This window comes from Mesoplodon bidens, assembly GCF_964165515.1.
Source record: "Mesoplodon bidens genome assembly, chromosome: 15".
NCBI lineage: Eukaryota > Metazoa > Chordata > Mammalia > Artiodactyla > Ziphiidae > Mesoplodon > Mesoplodon bidens.
Genome location: NC_138171.1, coordinates 5,984,151 through 6,003,609, shown reverse-complemented (window position 1 = coordinate 6,003,609; position 19,459 = coordinate 5,984,151). Strand labels below are relative to the sequence as shown.

Here is a 19,459-nt window from a genome sequence, read left to right as displayed (position 1 = left end):
TTACATGAATTTCATCTCAATTTTTAAAAAAGTAAACAAGCAGAAAAAACTATGTAAAAAAAATCTCTCCAGAACATACACTGGTGAAGGCTCTGCATCTCCGGAGCCCAGTATAGCCAGATTTTCCCCTGGGGATGGACAAGACAGACACTACGTTGTCCAGAGAGCCCCAACTCACTAGGGGCCTGGCCTTAGGGCGCATGTTGTATGAAAGTTCCTCGTCTTCAGCCACAAGGAGCATGAGCACTGAGGGGACACATGGGAGATGCAGCCGATGGGCAGCGCGTCACATACGCTGCGTGTGGTCTCCTCCGGAGCCTACAGATCCCAGCTCTGCAGCTCTAGCTCGGTGATCAAGGGCAAGGTCCTTCCTTAGTCTCTCTAAGCCTCTTTCTCCCCTTCTGTAAAATGGGAGTAAGAACAACACTTACCTCACTGAGTCCAGGAGAATGCAGTGGGCTAGAACAAGTAAGGCACTTGGAACGGATTGGCCCATCCTGAGCTTGCCATAAATGGACCCAGGCTAGGTTAGTCAGCGTCAAGGCCACTCAGTGCTAAAATTCCTGTTGGAACTCTTGTGAGATGCACTTCTTTCCACCGGAGTTGCTGAGAGCACCGGATCTAAGCCTGGGGCTGCTGACCACCGTCTTTCTTAGAGACCATCTGCCTAGAAAAGGAGACAACATAGAGAGAAGCATTGTTGGAGCACCCGGACACAGCCTTGCCTGAAGCCATCGACTGCACTTTTATGTTACGTGAGCCGATATTTATTTTTCGGTTAAGCTGGTTTGATGAGGTTTTCTGTCACTTGCAACCTAGAAAGTCCTGCTGATCCTGAGGCAGAACACACAGGATGGCTTTTGAAGTTGCTTCAGTGCCACACCTCCGTCATTTGCCCTGGGAGTTCCGTCGCCGGCTGCCAGTGGACACTCCTGCCCGACAGGCTCGGGCTCCTCTGGGAGGCATGGGGCAAATCATCAAGGCCACCCAACCTCACTCCTTTACACCTGAACCCCTTTCTCCCCCTGATCCTCCTGTGCCCTCATTTCTTCTCCCGCTTTCCCTTCTCAGAGACTGTCTTCTTTCCTGCTTTCCTAAGAGGATGAATTAAGGACCAATTAAGGCTGAGTGTGGAACTTGGAATCATCCACCCCAGACATCAGAGATCAAGCACCAAGTAACCTCTGCTGAGATTATTTAACCTCTCTGAGACTTGCTTTGCTTTTCTGTAAAACGGGGATAATACTTCCTATTCACGAGTCTTACAAATACGCCGTGCGCACCGTATGGCCCATAGGAAGTACTCATCCACATTGACGGCTATTATTAACCCTTACCTCCTCTCCCCAGTCCTTGGCCCATGAATGCCCATTGCCATAGGTGACCTTGAGGACTAAAGAGGAGACCAAGCCCCTGCCCATCTCCTGGGTGGTCTCCATGAAATCATCTGCAGACACTGTTAGCTGATGACTTAACTCTTCAAACGAGACCCACCCCAGTGAAATGCCTGCCTGCTCAGCCAGGTTTTAAGAATATAAATACCACCATCGGCAAGATTCAAAGCCCAGGGCCGGGTAATGACTACCCACTTTGGGCCTTAGTCTAAGGCAGGTTCCAGCCTGCTATGCAGGGCCTGGAGCTTCTCTTAGGTGAGGGTGTAGCAAACAGCCTCGCCTTGCATGGAGCATTTCACCTCCGCTTAAGGAATAGGAAGCACGTGGGGACTCTGCTGCCAGTCCTCTCAGTCCCCAGGCTCAGCACTCTTACAGAAGAAATGCAACAGTCTGTGTATGAATGGACATTAGCTAGAGATGCTAGGAAACCCATAACTGAATTTAGCCTGTGAACGAACTGGAACAGTATGCCCACCTTAAACCATCACTGGGGATGCTCCTGGGCTGTGGTATCATTACTGGAGACATTTCCATTCACAGAGCACTCTTCAAGCATCCTGCTACTTGTGTAAGATGCTTACCATCACGTGATGCTGAGGTCACACCCCAAGCGTCCTTGCATAACTGGGATTCTCTCGAAATGACACAGATCAGTCCAAGGCATTCTGGAAGTCATGGAATATAGTTTTGTGAGCTGGGTGTAGCCTCTGGAGCCAGTCCCTCTGTAAGGATTGGGAACTGAGTGGTGAAAATGAAGTACACTGTCTGCATTTGACTTTTTTAAGCGCAGTGCAATGCACAGCAGAGTTTTGTTGTACCGTTGTCTCCTCCTCTACCCTACACTGCAAACCCCTGAGGGGCAGGGTGGGTCTCGTTTGGCTTTGTCTGCTAACAAGCTGGCTTAGTTTCCTATTCTGCTAAATGGGGATCCTAGCGGTGCCTGCTTAGTAGGGCTGCTGTAAGGATGAGTGACAGCTGCCTCTGCTGAGCCCGTATCCCGTGCAGGGCATGCTTCTAAGTGTGTTACAGGCATGACCTCATCTAATCTGGGCAACATCCCCATGAGACAGGTACTAGTGGCATCCCCAGATAAGAGGGATTTACAGATGAGGAAACTGACGCAGTGGGGGGCCTGAGGTCACAGACCTAGCAAGTGCTGGGGCCAGAACTGAACCCAGGCATTTGGACAGTGGAGCCCAGCTTTCTGACCACCAGCCCCACTGCTCCCTGGTTCAACACGATGATGGATGTGAAACACACACATGGCACAGCATCTGCACCCAGCTGTCCATAAACTGTACATCTGATTGTTATTCATGCCCTCCCCAGGACTCCACACACATTGTGGGACATCCACTAGTCAGTATTTAGTGAATGGATTAAAGCAATTGGTCATGAAATACCGGTTGAGCTCATGCCATGCCCAGGGTACTATTCTAGACACAGAGAATGGAGACTTGCAAGGCCCCTGACCTCCTGATGCTTCCATTCCCATGGGAGAGGACAAGCAGTGGCCTTAGAGTCAGCTAGAGTATCAGATATAGTATAATATCAGAGGGGATGTGAAGCAGCCCAAAGGGAAAGAGATAGACAGGAGCTGAAAGGGAAACAATTTATAGTTTGTCTGAAAATGTGGAATTTTAGAACCAGAGGGGCAGTGAGAAAAGTCCCAGGGGGGATGTATTTGTGACTCTGTCATGCTTTGGTCAAAGTAAATGCCACCACATAGCAGTGAAAGTTATACCAGGGGTTTTGAAATGGCAACAGAGAGGGATGGTTGATGAGGTCGACCTGGGGGTGGACTCGTTACACACACACCCCTGCCTGCCCCGGCTTTCAGAGCCCACGGCACAGTGTGAAGACAGGACCAGGCAGCCCCCAGCAGATGGCATCCACGCACGCGTCCCCTGCCGGCTTAGCTGACCTGGGAAGGGGCCTCCCGAATCCTGTATTTTGCCTTCTTTTGAGTGAGTGGCCAAAAGCTCAGCGCAGTCTCAATTAGGACATCCTTCATCTGTGACCAGTACATAAGAACCAAGAACACCGGAATGGAATTTCAACGGGGTAAATAAAATGTAGATGCTAAACCCTGAGTTGCAGCAGCTGGACGAGTGAGAGGCTAGTGGAGATGGGGATTCACAGGTACAGGACAGTATGGCCGGCTTTCCTGGGTGCAAATCATGCAAAACGGGCTGGGTAGATTTGCAGAACACTGGACAAGGAGAAATAGAACTCAGGTCTGTGTGCAATTGTCCTTCGACGCCAAGTCTTGGGCCGCACAAGCGGCGTCCCCGAGGAGGCTGTGATCTGCAGGCTTCAGCCTCCCAGCTGCTCTCGCCCCTGAAGCCCCCCGGGAGCTCAGTGGTGACCTCATTAGCATGCAGTCCTGTGCTCCGGAGGGAATCCGCTGTGCAGGGTCCAGGTTGAAGCCGGCCAAGAAATCCTTGAAGAGAGCCAGGGGCGGAATTCAAAGCCAACAGAAACAGCAGTTTCTGACCCAGGGTTCCCCACGGTCTGTGGAATTCCATGAAGGAGGTGATGTTCAGATAGTCAAGGAAGACCACGGGGGTCCCCTACCCCAGATCAGCACCTTGCTGTCCCTGTCTTGGGCTGATCAGACCTCCAAAGAGGGTAGGGGTCACCACATCATGCCATGTCCCAGCAACGGAGCTCTTGCAAGCTGACACGGAGAGTGGCCTCAGAAGGAGGGGAGAAATGACAGAAACATGGGAGGAAAGCCCAAAGTTATCAAAATTATCAAAACTCCCCCAGTCAAGTTGGATCTGGAGTGCAAATAACAGGCCCCTCTCCTCACAGGCCCAGCCCAGCAGACAAAGTGTCAGCTGTGGTGACACATCGTGTTTGTCCTTTGCCTCTGGCAGCTGAGTACTGGCTTGCTTGGCCATCCGCAGAAGAAATCCATCTTGACAAGAACATTCTAATTCTATTAGGAGGCGTCTGAGCCAGGCATTTTTGGCTCTTCCCTGCCTCTCTGGGGAGCACGTCAGGACCAGCCATAACACAGGCAGGGGAAGAGAAAGGACCGGAGGCCCTGAGCCGGGATCTGCAGGAGCCGAAGGGCACTTCATTCTGCAGGGTTTGTTGATCGCACAAAAGTGCTTCCACGTGGGACGGGAACCAGCAGGGCTCCTGTCCCAGGACAACCGGTCCAGCACTGTGGACAAGCTCCAGAGTTTGGGAGACAGGCCTGGATTCAAGTCCCAGCCCCACCACTTTCTTGCTGGGAGACTCAGCCTCAGTTGAGGCCCTGAGGCCTCTCTGAGCCTCAGTTTCCTGATCTGTAAAATGAACATGATAATAGCACCAACCGCAGATGATCTTTAGGAGGACTCGGTGAGATCATGCTCATCCAACACTCACCAGAGCTTTAAACGTTGTATGTGCTCCATGAGTGCCTCTGAGGCCCTGTTAGCTTAACTGCGGTTGCCACAGTGAAGGGCTTCTGTGCTCCAGTGGCTGTAGGGCTGCCCTTTGTCCAGTGCTCTCAGGCACCAGGGACCATGCTAAGTGTTTTACAAACATCGTTACCTCACTAATTTTCCCAGCAAACCTATGACACTGGGACCATTGTTGCGTTAGTCAGAACACTTCTGATAGCAGGTCACAGGTCAGCCGATTCAAAGCGGATCAACAAGGGGGAAAGTGGGTTTTCTCCCAGCACTCCATGGCTGCTGGCAGGCTGTACCAGGCGGGACTGGTGTCCCCGTGAACTCTCCAAGGACCAGGCTCTTTCCATCTTCTTGCTCCCCCACCAACTGTAGACTGGCTTCTTCCCTCATGGTCACGGAATGCTGCTGCGGCTCCAGGTGTCCCACGCAGATGTGGCAACGCTCTGACGAGCGGCACTTGTCCTGTCCACCTCTACTAGGAAGGGAAGCCTTTGCCCTAAACCGGAGGCACGCAGGCCGTCGGGTGTCATCTGCCAGGACTGGGGCAGAACCCTCCACTTAGCCCCACCGTTCACTAGCAAGGAATTAGCCCGACTGCTCATCTCCCGTGGTGGGAGGTGGGCTTTGCCAGCAAGGAGAAGGACTTGAGGGAGGGAGACAGTTGATAGTGTCTTCTCAAATGTTCACCCATCCTTGACGAGGAGAGTCAAGGTGAAGAAAGATGAAGCTGGGTGTCTGACATCACATTGCTGGCAGGTGGAGACTCCAGACCCACAGCCTGGCCACTAGTCTTCCTGACCTTTCCGACCTACAGCACTAAAGAAATCCTTCCCTACCCAAAGTCATGTGCTTTCTTTTTTGAAGTTTTGTTTTTCATACACAGGTCTTTTTTTTTTTTTTTTTTTTTTGATGTGGACCACTTTTAAAGTCTTTATTGAATCTCTTACAATATTGCTTCTGTTTTATGTTTTGGTTTTTTAGCCCCAAGGCATGTGGGAGCTTAGCTCCCTGACCAGGGATCACACCCGCACCCCCTGCATTGGAAGTCTTAACCACTGGACCGCAGGGAATTCCCACACATAGGTCTTTAAACCACTTTGAAGTGAATTTTGAGTATGATACACAGTAGGAATCAAAAAAAAAATTTAACATAGAAAAATGGTTCTCACAGCACTATTTTTTAAAGTAGCCCATCCTTTACCCTTATCTTCAAGGTCACCTGAGTCATGGAACAAGTCTCCACTCATGGAACAAGTCATGGAACAAGTCTTTCACTCATCTACTTATCCATCACTGTTTCAACATCAGCTTCTCTCAATAACTAGAGCTTTGTAACAAGTCTTATGTCTGGTAAGTTAAATCGGCCTAACTTCTTCTTCCAATTTATCTAAATTATTCTCGCCCCTTGTTTCTCCATACAAGTTTTAGAATTGATTTGTTAAGTCCATTGAGAATGCAAATTCCAAAAAGAATGATTGGAATTTCATGGGATCTAGGTTAATTTGGACACATTCTTCTTTTTATAATACTGAGTCTTACATCCACAAATATGGCATATGTCTCCATTTATTCTGGTCTTCTTTCATGACCTTAAATAACGTTTTATAATTTTCCCTGTAAAGGTTTCATCAATATTTTCTTAGTTATATTTCAAAAACCCACACTGGAGTGAAAAGGATCTTAGACGAGAAACCGAGTAGGCGGCCAGGTCTGCGTATAATATTCTATGTGAGGGCTTCCCTGGTGGCGCAGTGGTAGAGAGTCCACCTGCCGATGCAGGGGACACGGGTTCGTGCCCCGGTCTGGGAAGATCCCACATGCTGTGGAGTGGCTGGGCCCGTGAGCCATGGCCGCTGAACCTGCGTGTCCGGAGCCTGTGCTCCGCAACGGGAGAGGCCACAACAGTGAGAGGCCCGCGTACCGCAAAAAAAAAAAAAAAAAAGAAAAGCCACCAAATAAGGTAGCACCAAACTTTGTTTAAAGACAGGTGGGTTGAGCACCGGCACAGGACAGGTGAAGAGAAATGAGCGATGCCCTCATGGCAGATGGTAATCAAACCGACAAGACCCAGTTACTCCATATTCAGCAGCAAAACAAGTTCCAAAAAGCACCAGGAACAAGGATTTCTGCTTTAAGAACCCAAAACTCTTTGAAGCCAAGTCTGGGAAGGAGGGAGACCAAGTCACAGAAATACAAAGATCCTTGCTGACTGTGATTACATGAGACTCATGTCTCTTTCCCTTTTTCCTAAAGACAAAATAATCCCTATCTTATAAAATGGTTCAAACATTTCAGACATATAGAATGCAGAAGATGAAGTCCCCCAAAATATAATGTACTGAAGTGGGATCATGTGACACAGCTGGCCTTTTCACCCAACGGGTAGCCAGGCAGTACGCACTTTGTTCCTGTTATCGGCTTATAGAGTTTTCCACTGTGTATATGGAAAGCATTGCCTCAATCTTGCAGTGGAGAATATCTGAGTGTTTGCAAGTTTTCTGCATTTCCAAACAGTGAGGCAATGAAAAACACTGCCGATTTTTATAGACACCGAATGTTTTAGCAGAGAAATCTGAAACCACCAGAGGCCTTCGAAGTAACGATTGCTTCCATTTATTGAGCACTTACTGTGTGTGTCCTAATAGTGTGAACGCATTTTATCCTCACAACCCTCTGAGACAGGTATGATGGTTACCCCGTGACAGATGAGCAAACTGAGGCTCAGAGAGGCTAAGAAACATGCTCAGAGTCAGAGGACCAGTAAGGGGTGAGGCTAGGGACCGAAACCCTGCACGCACTTCACACCTATGATTATTGCAACCATGCGGCCACGCGGGTGTGACAGGGGGTAAGGAAGGGGTGGGGGGTGGGGGATGGAGCCCAAGGTGAGGTGAGGCACCGACGGAGGCAGAAGTACCAGCACGTGTGGGAAGAAAACATGAAAATTACTTTACTTCTCTGAGCTGGAAAGACAGAACTGCCCCTGCAAAGCAATAAGGCAACGTCCTGCATTAGACCTCTATCATGGGGCTTCGCAAAGTCGGGTGAGGAAAGCTGGTCCAGCTGACTGCTGAGGGGCTGCAGGTGGAAATAAACGCATCTTTCTCGATGTCCTGGTTGCACAGGTCGGCTGGGAAGCGGGACAGCGGTGAGGTCTCCAGCCTCCACGTCTGGATGACTGGGGCCAAAGTCCCACCGTCCCTTCGAGCGTAGCAGCACCCTGGAAAGTCCTAGCCCCGCCTCAGTTTCCCCCTCTGCTCAGTGGGGATTTGAACACTTGCTCTTGTGATTTTTTTGAGCATGAAATAAGATGTGCCTCCCTGGTACCCACTAATCCGTGATACTTTTATTTCCTTTTAGCCATTGTCACTCTATCTTCTGCACGTGCGCCCAATCCCCGTCTCCGCACGTGATGGACACTGAGTTGCTGTGCCTGGATGTTGTGACCCTGCTCCCTGGTCATAAGCAGCTGGGCCCAGCAGGACGTCTCAGATCAAGAGGCTGGCTCTGCCCACCAACTGGCTGTGTGACCTTCGGCAAGTGTCTCAACCTGTCTGAGCTTCAGTTTCTTGTATGGAAACTGGCAGTCATCATAGACCTACATCCCCCATAGGACTGAAATGAGGATCGCATGAGTTAATGCATGAACAGTGCCAGGCACACGGTAAGCACCTTAGCCATTAACAATTTGTGTTACTACTGATCCACTTAAATAAAATTTATTTGAGAACCTTTTGTTCACCAGTCAGTGTTCTAAGTGCTGCAGGTACAGCAGTAAACAAAACCAGACAAACCCTGCCCTTACGGAGCTTAGATTCTAGGGGAAGACGCAAACAACTAAATATAATATAATGTCAGGTAGGGAGCAGTGCAGGGAAGGGCATTAAGGCAGGGTGGGGTGAGCAGATGTAGGATGATTAAGAAAAGGGGTAACACTGCGCTGTTCACCGAAAGCTTTTGGTTCTCCTTCTGGATACTTGTGACCGGCTTTGGCCACGAAACGTGAATGGAAGTGATAGGTGTCACTACCCGGTGGGACTGCAGGGCCACTGTGTGATTCTCCACACTCCCGTCCTGTGGCCACTGTGACCGTGAAAATATAAGTAGAGATGGAGCCTCAGTCAGCCTGGGCCTCTGAGTGACCACCAGAGCCCCCAAAGGATGACACCAGACATGCAGTGTGTGTGAGAGATGAGCATTGGCTGTGCCTGAACTTGGAGAACTGGGGCCTGTTTGTTACTGCAGCAAACTGAGCCTGATCTAAAAGTCCTTAAGGGGGCACTTGAGCAGAAGCCTAGGAGCAGAAGCCTAGAAGCAAGCCGCAGGACGATGTGTGATGTGTGGGGAGTGCTGCAGGCAGTGGGAACAGCAGGTGCAAAGGCCCGGAGACAGGAGTGGACTGGTGGGTTTCAGGAACAGCACAGAGGCTGGTGTGGCTGGACCAGCCCCATCAGGGTCCGTGTGGCAGGGAGAGGGGGCCTGGTGACGTCCTTGAGGTCACTGTAAGGCCAAGCACAATGATTACTGGTGTCTGGGGAGGGGAGGCTCTCCAAACCAACCAGCACACCTGTCCTCCCGGACCTGTTTCCAATCCTGCCTTTCAAAAGTCACAAGGAGGGCTTCCCTGGTGGTGCAGTGGTTAAGAACCTGCCTGCCAATGCAGGGGACACAGGTTCGAGCCCTGGTCCGGGAAGATCCCACGTGCCGCGGAGCAACTAAGCCCGTGAGCCACAACTACTGAGCCTGTGCTCTAGAGTCCGCAGGCCACAACTACTGAGCCTGTGTGCCACAACTACTGAAGCCCGCGCGCCTAGAGCCTGTGATCCACAAGAGAAGCCACCGCAATGAGAAGCCCACGCACCACAACGGAGAGTAGCCCCCGCTTGCCGCAACTAGAGAAAGCCTGCGTGAAGCAACGAAGACCCAATGCGGCCAAAAATAAATAATAATAAAAAAAAAGTCACAAGGAGAAGACGCAGCCCTTGGTGCCCATCCCGACCCTCCACGCAGGCAATGGGTTGGAGCGTCCTGTTGGACCCTCCCCCGGCCCAGGGGCTCTCCTCCTCCCTGGCTAGGGACCTTCCAGCTGGCCTCACATTTGGCTGTGGGTCCTCATCTGTTTGGGGCTTAGGACGGACTTTCTGAGCTGCTCCTCTCAGCGCCTGTCTGTTTGTGACAGTGCCTCTCTATGGCATGAGCCTCCCAGGGCTGCTCCGTTGGTCCAAGCCTCTGCTCAGCTGAGTTTCTTTCTCTGGTTATTTCTCCCGTGAACAACCGGGGCAGAGGCAGGGTTCTGTGGTTTTCCCATGACTCCCAATACCTGTGCCAAGACCTAACAGGATGCAGAGATCATGAGGGGAGGCACGAGCGCCCTGTGATCTGAGCAGAGCACGTGCGAGGTTCTGGAATCTCCATGCGGAAGCTGCATCCTTGCTGCAGGCGCCCACAGTGCCCACGGCACCCAGAGGCATGGACGGAGCTGGCTGCTCTAGTGGACATCTGCTGGCTTTGCCCCCCAGCATCCAGACCCTTTTCTGCTGCTCACAGCACCCCAGCCAGCACCTAAAAGACCCCAAAGGACTCTCCCTCCCTTTCTCAGTTCAGGCCTGCAGCCCCGTGCTCCCCTCCCCTCCCCTGTGCTCCACGGCCTAGAACAGGTACGTGGCAGAGGCCTGACCACTGAATTTCTTGTACCCACCCCACCCCCGGCCTTTGTGACTGGCTCTGCGGTGGTCATGTGACCCAAGCTGGGCCAATGCTATCATCCCAGGACTCCTAGGGAACCATGCAGGCAAGATGGGATCGCTCTGTGTGGGATAACACGGCAGGATGTGAGCTCACAGCTACTGCTGACCGTATCAGCCACCACGTGGCAAGAGCCTGCCTGAGAATGGAGACAGCAGAAGAAAGCCAAGCGGAGGGACGGAAAGATGCAGATTTCTGAAAGTATTCAATAGTATTTGAGCTCCTGCATCCAGCTAAGCCTGAAGTCCCTGGACTTGGGGGTTAGGTAGTTTGTGTTGCTTTCCTGTCGCTCCCAATCAACAGCGCCCCAACTGATTCACACATCGGTAGACGGACATCAGGAACTGGGGTGCGGTGGTGGAAGGCACACCGGGCAGGATGGAAAATGAGAGGAGACAAGCGTGGGAGCAGCGGGCGAGGAGGGCTGACAGCTTCATGCTTGTGGTGGTTCTCTGTGTCCCTCAGCACAGATGCCAAAGTCCTCACCACCGCCTACACAGCCCTGTGGCATCTGTCCCGTCGTTACCTGTCGGGCCCCATCTCCTCTTTCGCCCCAACCCCGTCCTCCGTTCCAGCCACACGGCCTCTGTATCCATTTTCTCTGCTGTGTAACAAATCACCCCCAAAGTGAGCAGCTTAGAATAACACCAACGTATTAGCTCACAGTTCTGGAGGCTGGAAGTCCAGCAGGTCTGACTGGGCCCTTCACCCAGGTAGAAGTCAAGGCGTTGGCCAGCTGTGCTCTTGTCTGGAGCTGAGGGTTCTCTGAGCTCCTGCCGGTAACTGTCAGAACTCCGTTCCTGTGGTTGTAGGACTGCAGTCCCCACCTCCTTCACAGTTTTCAGCTGGGGGCAGCTCTCAGGTCCTAGAGGCCACCTTGCATGTGCCTCCCTCCACCTTCAGCAAGCAACAGCACATGGCATCTTTCCTGTGCTTCAGTCCCCCTTGACTTCCCTGCCAGAGCCAGAGAGAGCTCTCTGCTCTTAAAGGGCTCAACTGATCAGACCTGACCCACCTGGCTCATCTCTGCATCTCAAGGTTAACTGACTTGGGACTTTAATTACCAATGCGGAGTCCCTTTACAGCAGTAGCTGGATTCGTGTTTGGTCGAATGACCACAGGCTGGAATCTTGAGGGGCTGCCTTTGGAATTCTGCTGACCACAGCTTCCTTGTTCCTCAAACATCCCAACCAAGCCCCCCACCCCCAAAGACTCACACTTGCTGCTCCCTCCTCCAAGAAAGCTCCCCCTGCAGGTGCCACGTGGCCCGCCCCTCACTTCATTCAGGTCCCCGTACAAACGCCACCTCCTTTAGCAGCCTTCCCAACCTCCCATCAGAGTCATCGCCCCCGTCACTCTGCAGCCTCTTAACCCGGCTTCGTTTTTCTCCCCAGAGCTGAGGTGCTCTTACAGATTTATTTGCTGTCTCCCCTGCTGGACTCTAAGCCCTGGGGACAGGGAGTGTACTTTGTTTGCAGCATCTGGCACAGAGTAGATGCTCAATAAATGTTTGTTGAATGAAAGGAAGAGCATGTTTCTTAAATTTCTTAATGGTCTTAAGTAGTCACCCCGAGGTCATTCTCATGTTCGTCTGCCAGTCCTGGCTCCACGGGAAGCAGAGTGAAGCTACAGCTGAGAGCCCAGGCAGCAGAGCCAGACTGCCTGCCTCCGTGTCATAAGGGCCGGCCCCCCCTTCATCTGCGACACAGGGAGAATTTTCGTACCTGCCTCACAGGGTGTCTGTAGGTGCTAAATGGAAGAGTCCAGGTAAGGTGACTGGCACCCACATTAAAACCCTAAGGTGGCACAGCTTCCTACCCTCAGATAGGCAAAAAGTAAAGAATGCTGACATGATCAAGGGTTGGCAAGGATGTGTGTGACAGGGGCTTCCACTGAGACTGCACAGCAATGGAATCACTTAGAGATTCATTTGGCAGAATCTAGTGGAAGTGAAGAGGAGGAGCCTGTCCTATTCCTCCTGGGAGGCAAGCACAGGACTCCTGGTAATGACACTGTTTGCAATCACATCTACCAATATATAATGCTTATACTGATACGATCTTACCAGCACACTCACAGATGCTGCTAGCAAGAATACGGCTGCAGTTGATGGCCAGACATGAGAGTAAGAACGTTCCATAAATAATCTCATTTCATCTGTATCTCCATTTTACAGATGAGAACGTGGAGGCTCAGAGAAGTGTACATTACTTGCTCAAGGCCACACACAGCTGGGGAGTGGCAAAGTTCTGACCCACGCCCTAGATGGTGGACAGGGTGGGAAGGGTAGGAGGGGCAGGAGGAGGAAGGAAAACAGCAGAGAAGACAAAATGACAGCATCCACACACTCTCTTCTGCCAACGCGAAACAGAGCTACCACACGACCCAGCCAGTTCACTCCCAGGTACACACCCAAAAGAAAGGAAAACACACACCCACACAAGGTTCATCCACAGGAATGTTCACAGCAGCAGTAGTCATAAAAGTGGAAATGATGTAAGTCCCTCAACTAATAAATGAATAAATTAAATGTGGTATGTCCATACAGTGGAATACTATTTGGCCATAAAAAGGGATGAAGCGGGCTTCCCTGGTGGCGCAGTGGTCGAGAGTCCGCCTGCCGATGCAGGGGACACGGGTTCGTGCCCCAGTCCGGGAGGATCCCGCATGCCGCAGAGCGGCTGGGCCCGTGAGCCATGGCTGCTGAGCCTGCACATCCGGAGCCTGTGCTCTGCAATGGGAGAGGCCACAGCAGTGAGAGGCCCGCGTACCGCAAAAAAAAAAAAAAAGAATCCCGAAATATCTGCCTTCTCTCCAGCTTCAAGGCCGGCACCCTGGTCCAGGAGCACACCCCTCCTGAGCAAGTGAAATTCCTTTCCCAGCCCCCCAGGGGCCTCCTGCTGCCTGTGCACCAGGGTTTCTCAACCGCGGCACCGTTAACCTTTGGGACTGGCTCACTCTGTGCCGGGGAGGCTGCCCTGTGCCTTGTAGGGGGCTTCACAGCATCCCTGGCCTCTCCCTGCTAGATGTCAATAGCATCTTCTCCCTAAGTTTGACAGCCAAAAATATCTCCCAACATTGCCAGATGCTGACAGGGACAAACTGCCCAGGTCGGAACTGCTGCCTTAGAAGAAAGTCCCAATTCCTCACTGTGGCTGAGAAGCTCCTGATGAGCTGGCCTTGCCCACCTCCTCACCTACCACCTTCCGGTACCCACACCCCGCAGCATCGGGGGCCTGCCCTCTGACCTTCTAACTCTCCAAGCGCGGCCCTCCTCAGGCTCTTTGCATGTGTCCTTCCCTCCGTCCTTCCTCCTCATTATTCAGGTTTTCTCTGTCCACCTTCTTTGCTGTTTTCTACCCAGTCACTCACTCTCCTAATACTCGGATTTGTTTTCCCTGTAACCCACCATTATTTAATTTATGATATGTATTTAGTTTTTTCCTTATAACCTGCTCGCGCCACCAAAATACCAGCAACGTGTGTGCGGACGCCTGGTGACCTTGTTCGTTGAATCTCTGGTGCCAGGAAGAGCCTGGGTACCCGGCAGCCGCTCGTCTCTGAGTGCTGGATGAATCATGAACCTGTCAACGGGTAAATTGGGAAGCCCTCCTGGCGTGTGCCTGGGCACGGTCAAGACTGGCGATTGGAGGGGAAAACACCTGAGGAGTTTTATCAGTTTTATCACCGTGGCTGTGGGCATGCACCATGCCTTCTGGTCTTTTGTAAAAGATCTCTTTCTTTCAAAATCGGTTGCCAAGAGGTCTTTAAAACGGAAAACACACAATACAAGAAGGAAAAAAAACAGGAGAAGAGGAAGACGAGGATTACTTTAAAAATTTTCAAGTCTTCTTAAATGAAAGCAAGTCTCTGCTTAGTGTTGGCTGATTTTCCAAATAAAGCAGGGACTAGACATTGGAACGGGAATGGAAAGCAGTGGTGGGGTGTCTCTAGGTCACAGCTTCAGCAGTTCCGACAACAGGGGGTGGGTGGAGGAAAGTGATGAGAAGTCCACTTGGGGTGTGAGGAGGAAGGAAATACAAGGCAGAGAGGGTGAGTCAGCCTGGGCTGGGGCCACCCTGAGCACCAGCAGGCAGAGAGAGAGCCGGCTTGAGGAACCTTCCTGGCAAATCCACAGGATACCTCTAAGCACTGGAAGGAACTTGCAGCTTCTAAAGCTCTCCCCAGATTTCCTCCTCCGGGGTGGTCTTCTGTGAAGGGATTTTGAACTTTGCAAGGATTTTGCTGCGCACAACTAAGCCTCCTGAGCTTGGCTTCTCCTTCTGTTAATGAGAGGCTCAGGCTTGCTTGGAATGTCTCGACCTGGAAGCCCCCGCCACAGTGGCCCTGGGAGGTTAGACTGGACGCCCTAAATATTTCCAACCACCTATTAAATATTTTTATAAAAAAAAAATCACGGGCTTCCCTGGTGGCGCAGTGGTTGAGAGTCCGCCTGCCAATGCAGGGGACACGGGTTCATGCCCTGGTCCGCGAAGATCCCACATGCCGTGGAGTGGCTGGGCCCACGAGCCATGGCCGCTGGGCCTGCGTGTCCAGAGCTTGTGCTCCGCAACGGGAGAGGCCACAGCGGTGAGAGGCCCACGTACCACAAAAAATATATAAAAAATAAAACCAGAAACAGTCAAGTCCCCAAGTCTAACCACCAATTTACAGGAACTACCAGGGAGAGAAAAACATGTTAAATGACACCACAGGGATGCAACCCACAAACTCTCAATTGCACAAAGCTCTCTGGGACAAATGACTAGCTGTCTCCAACAAATAAACTGCAAGGAAGGAAAAGAGGGAATCCTGTGGAATTTAGGAGTCTTAAGAGACACATCAACCAACAGCCATGTATGTATGCACCTTGCTTGCATTATGACAAGAACAAACTGGGAAAACAATTCATGAAACGGCTGGGGAAATTTCAACGGTGATGGGATATTCAGTGATATTAAAGGATGATTGTGAATGCAAGTTTTGGTATGATAATGGGATCATGGTTATTTTTTAAAGAATCCTTATTTTTTAGAGATATTTGTTCACATACTTGTGGAAGAAATAATACGATGCCTGGGGTTTGTTTCTAAATAATCTGGAATGAGGTGGGGGAAGGGGAGGATATAGATGGAAAAAGTTTGGCTGTTTGGCCGTGATTGACCAATCATGGCAGCTGCTGTTGGGTCTGTGGTAGTGGATTACATACCCTCTCCCTAAAGACAAACAGACATGACTTCATCAGTCAGATGACCTACTAGCTTACAAATAGTTTGGTGCTCTTACTAAAATTCAGTTTAACTTTCTTTATTGCTCTGCTTTGCATCATACATTCAGGCATATAATTCCTGGTTATGAAAAATGGGTGAATTCATTCATCAGTACTAAATTACCTTGACTTGGAGGCAATGTCATAGAGTGGCTGAGAGGAGAGAAACTATTCCTGTCCGTGCTTTGTCATTTGCATCTCTAGGAAACCCAGTAAATATACTTCTCGGAGCCTCAACTTTCTCTCCTGTAAAATGGGAGGGAGTAAGTGAGATTTTGCATGTGGAGCACTTGGCCCAGTGTATGACTGTCAGAAAACTGCAGTGACTATTATGACCAGTGGCAGCAATACCAGAAGAATGCAGAGTAGGGTCTATTCATATAAAAAAGTATGCTTATTCAGGCATCTGCAGAAAGATGACTGGGATGAAATACTACAAAGAGATTACAGAGAGATAATCCCACAGGGAGTCATTCATTCATTCAACAAACACAACTGAGTAAGTACCTTCCATGTGCTAGGCACAGGGGAACTGGGGCCACTGCCTGAGCACAGCCCCTGCTCTCCTGGGAAGAGAAAGGAGGGCATGTTGAGACAAGGGGAAAACAGGGGTCCATACTTAGGGGCAGTGCAAGGAGAGGTCCAGACCAGATCTGAAGGACATAGGAGAATTAGCCAGGTTGGATTTAGGGAGGGAGGGCAGAGAGGTGGGAGAGAAAAAAAGACAAAGCATTCCAAGCTGTTAAGGGAAGAGCAAGTGCAAAGGCCCTCAGGGCAAGAAGGACTAATTCCAGGCTCAGAAGGATCACAGAGTCCCAAGCAGGACAAATGGAGGTGGGGTAGTGCGTGGCTGCAGCTGGGCGAGAGTTTCTTTCATTTCTACTTCATACCTTCTGAATTACGTAAATATTTTATGGAAGTATGTGTCATTCTTATAAGTTTTTAAAAGTTAAAAAAACACGTACAAAAGTAAAACACCTTATAAAGCCCCAAGAAGTAAAGAAATTATGATAGCATTTTCTCTACTCTTTTCCTCTCAAGAACTCTACAGTATGTTAAAATTCATTCACATTTGCTTAAAAAAAAAAAAAAAACACTTAAAAAAAATCTAACAGGCACAGCATCCTCTCCCGTCTGGCTTGCTGGAAGGGCCGCCCCATCCTTCCCCACCTCCTCTCCCTCTTTTGGTGCGTTAGACATGGAAACGATAATTGCACCTAATTTCAACGATGCTCTTTCCAACCCTCATGGAGGCTCTGGCCCTCAGACAAGTTTCTAAGTGACAGGCTGTGCTTGGAGGAAAGACCCACTAGTAAGGTTTGGGGAAAAGCTTTTCATTTTCCCAACGGAATGCAGTTTGAACACAATTTGGGGAGTCCCCCCACGCCCTGTCCCTGTGTGAGCACAGCCAGCCAGTAGGAAGAAAGAACTTGGTACTGGGACTGCCCTGCAAAGTGGTATCTGCAAGTTTCCTCTGCAATCTGCTGCTAGGGGTGGAATCTGTTTTTCTGGTTTCCTCTCAGCCCGGGGCTGGGCTTCACTTTGTTGTGAAGGAGGTGCACGGTGTGCCTGCGAGTTACCTGAGTGGAGGTGGAGACCTGAGGGCAAGGCTGCAGCTGCCTGGGAGGAGGGCTAAGGCCTCCCCCTCTGGTCTGCGCAGTGGGAACCCCTGCGAGGCCCTTTCAAGTCTGCACCTTGCGGTTTCTCCCCACAGGAAGGCCAGCTTTATTATGGGTTTGTTCCCTTCACTGTTTTGATCCCCTCCCTGGGCCCCCGCCCAGCTCAGGACCTTGCATTTCATGTCAGGTTTAGTGAGGCCTCTGGCTCCTGGCTGAGTGCAGCGCTATGTGATACAGAAGGGTCTGCCCTCCTGAGAGACAGAGATCAGTGGTCAGATGGTTTCTGTCCCAGGAGAGAGGTGCCTCCCAGCAGACAAGCCTCAATGGTGTCATTGACTCAGCCTCTCCCTTCAAAGGCCTTTTATTTGTTTGTTTCTCATGGAGAACCCACCTGCTGCAATGCCTTCATCTGAAAGATGAAAAAGCTGAGGCCGGAGGGGTAATTCCACCACCAAAGAAACCCCCGCAAAATTATGATGCATTCCCGGCCAGACCCTCAGTGGTGCCTCATAATCTAGCGGTAAGAGCTCCACTGGGGAGTCAAGGTTTACCTTCCAGCTCCGTCGCCGACCACAATGCAATCTTGCCCAAACTGCTCAGCCTCTCCAAGCCTCAGTTTCTTCACCTGTGAAATGGGGAGAATCATTTTTACAGCTTAGGGTTGTTGATTTAAGTCACCCTGCCAATTTAATTATTTAAGTGTTCACCTATTTGTCCTCAATTCCCCCCTTCCCCTAGACTGTGCGTCCCTTAAAGGCAAGGACTCTGTCCACCTTGCTCACAGACGTGACCTCAATAACTACAACTGCCTAGTGCAGGGTAGGCGGTGAGGAAGTATTTGCGTTGATAATAACGAAGGCCCTCAGCACCGGGCTCAGCACAGACACTCATCATTATGAACAGAGGGAGTTTGTTATTTATGATGGGAAGGCAGGTTTTGTTTCAACACTATCAAATCACCAGGAACTGAGGGAACAAAACAGCTCTCTGGAGAGGGCCTGATGTCAGGTGGCTCTTCTGGGGCAAAGCCCCCAGGACCCCATCCATGAAGGACCTGCCTCCACAGGCTTCAGAGCCACCTTGCTCCAGGGCCTCTTCCCGCTGTCCTCTCTCTCACAAAGAAATTGTCCCCCAGAGGCAGGACTCGTCCCCGGGGCTTCAGAATTCCTATCTTCTGCTCTAGAAGAGAGCAGGGGTAAAGGCTCAGCGCACCAAGCCTGCAAGGGCAGGGCTGCTAGGTTAAAATACTGGACGACTAGTTAAATTCGAATTTCGGATGAATAATGAAATAATTTTTTAGTAAAAGTATGTCCCAAAGATTGCATGGAACCTGGTTATCCTTAAAAAAAAGTATTCACTGTTTATCTGAAATTCAATTGTAACTGAGGGTCCTGTATTATAATTTGCTAAATCTGGCAAGCCAACAAAGTGATGGAGCTGGGATGTTAACCCAGGCCTGCCTGAGCTTGTGGACCTCACTTTCTCCTCTCCTGCAAAATCCCCATGATCATATTAGGAAACTCTTGGCGTGGTTATGAGAATTAAAAGAGAGAGGCTGAGTGAAATGGGCTTTTAAGCCCTCAACTACTTCATAAATGTTGGCAAGGGCAGGAATTTTGTTTGCCTTGATCCTGAGATGAACCCAGTGCCTAGAGCTGTATCTGACACACAGTTGGATAGCCATAACTATTTGTTTCAGTGAAAAATCGCTGGTACTACTTTCCATAAATAGCCAAAAAAAAAAAAAAAAAAAGACATAAAACCATTTCAAGGTCCCAAATCTAGGTCCCACATTCCAAGCATACCCTTCTGGTCCCTTATGCTGGTCCCCATACCTGCCAGACGGCACCCAGGAAACGGTCCCTCACTTTCCCTCCCAGGTAGGATGGCGCCTGAGAGAGCCCCGAGCATGCACGCCTCACTCAATGGAGGTGCTATGCGCATGCGTTGGTCCAACTCTGCCTGGGGAGGGGGATGAGGAGTGCACATGCGCAGTCAGCCCTCTCCAGAAACTGAGGGAAA

General features: G+C 50.6%; 1 long non-coding RNA gene across 1 annotated transcript; it reads right to left on the bottom strand.

Moving 5' to 3' along the window:
* Positions 1-437: 437 nt before the first annotated feature.
* On the bottom strand, positions 438-19,347 carry LOC308629401. Its single transcript, XR_014017671.1, has 3 exons — positions 19,273-19,347; positions 17,989-18,062; positions 438-667 (listed from the first exon to the last, which is right to left on the bottom strand). It is a non-coding gene; the product is annotated as an uncharacterized lncRNA (long non-coding RNA).
* Positions 19,348-19,459: the final 112 nt, after the last annotated feature.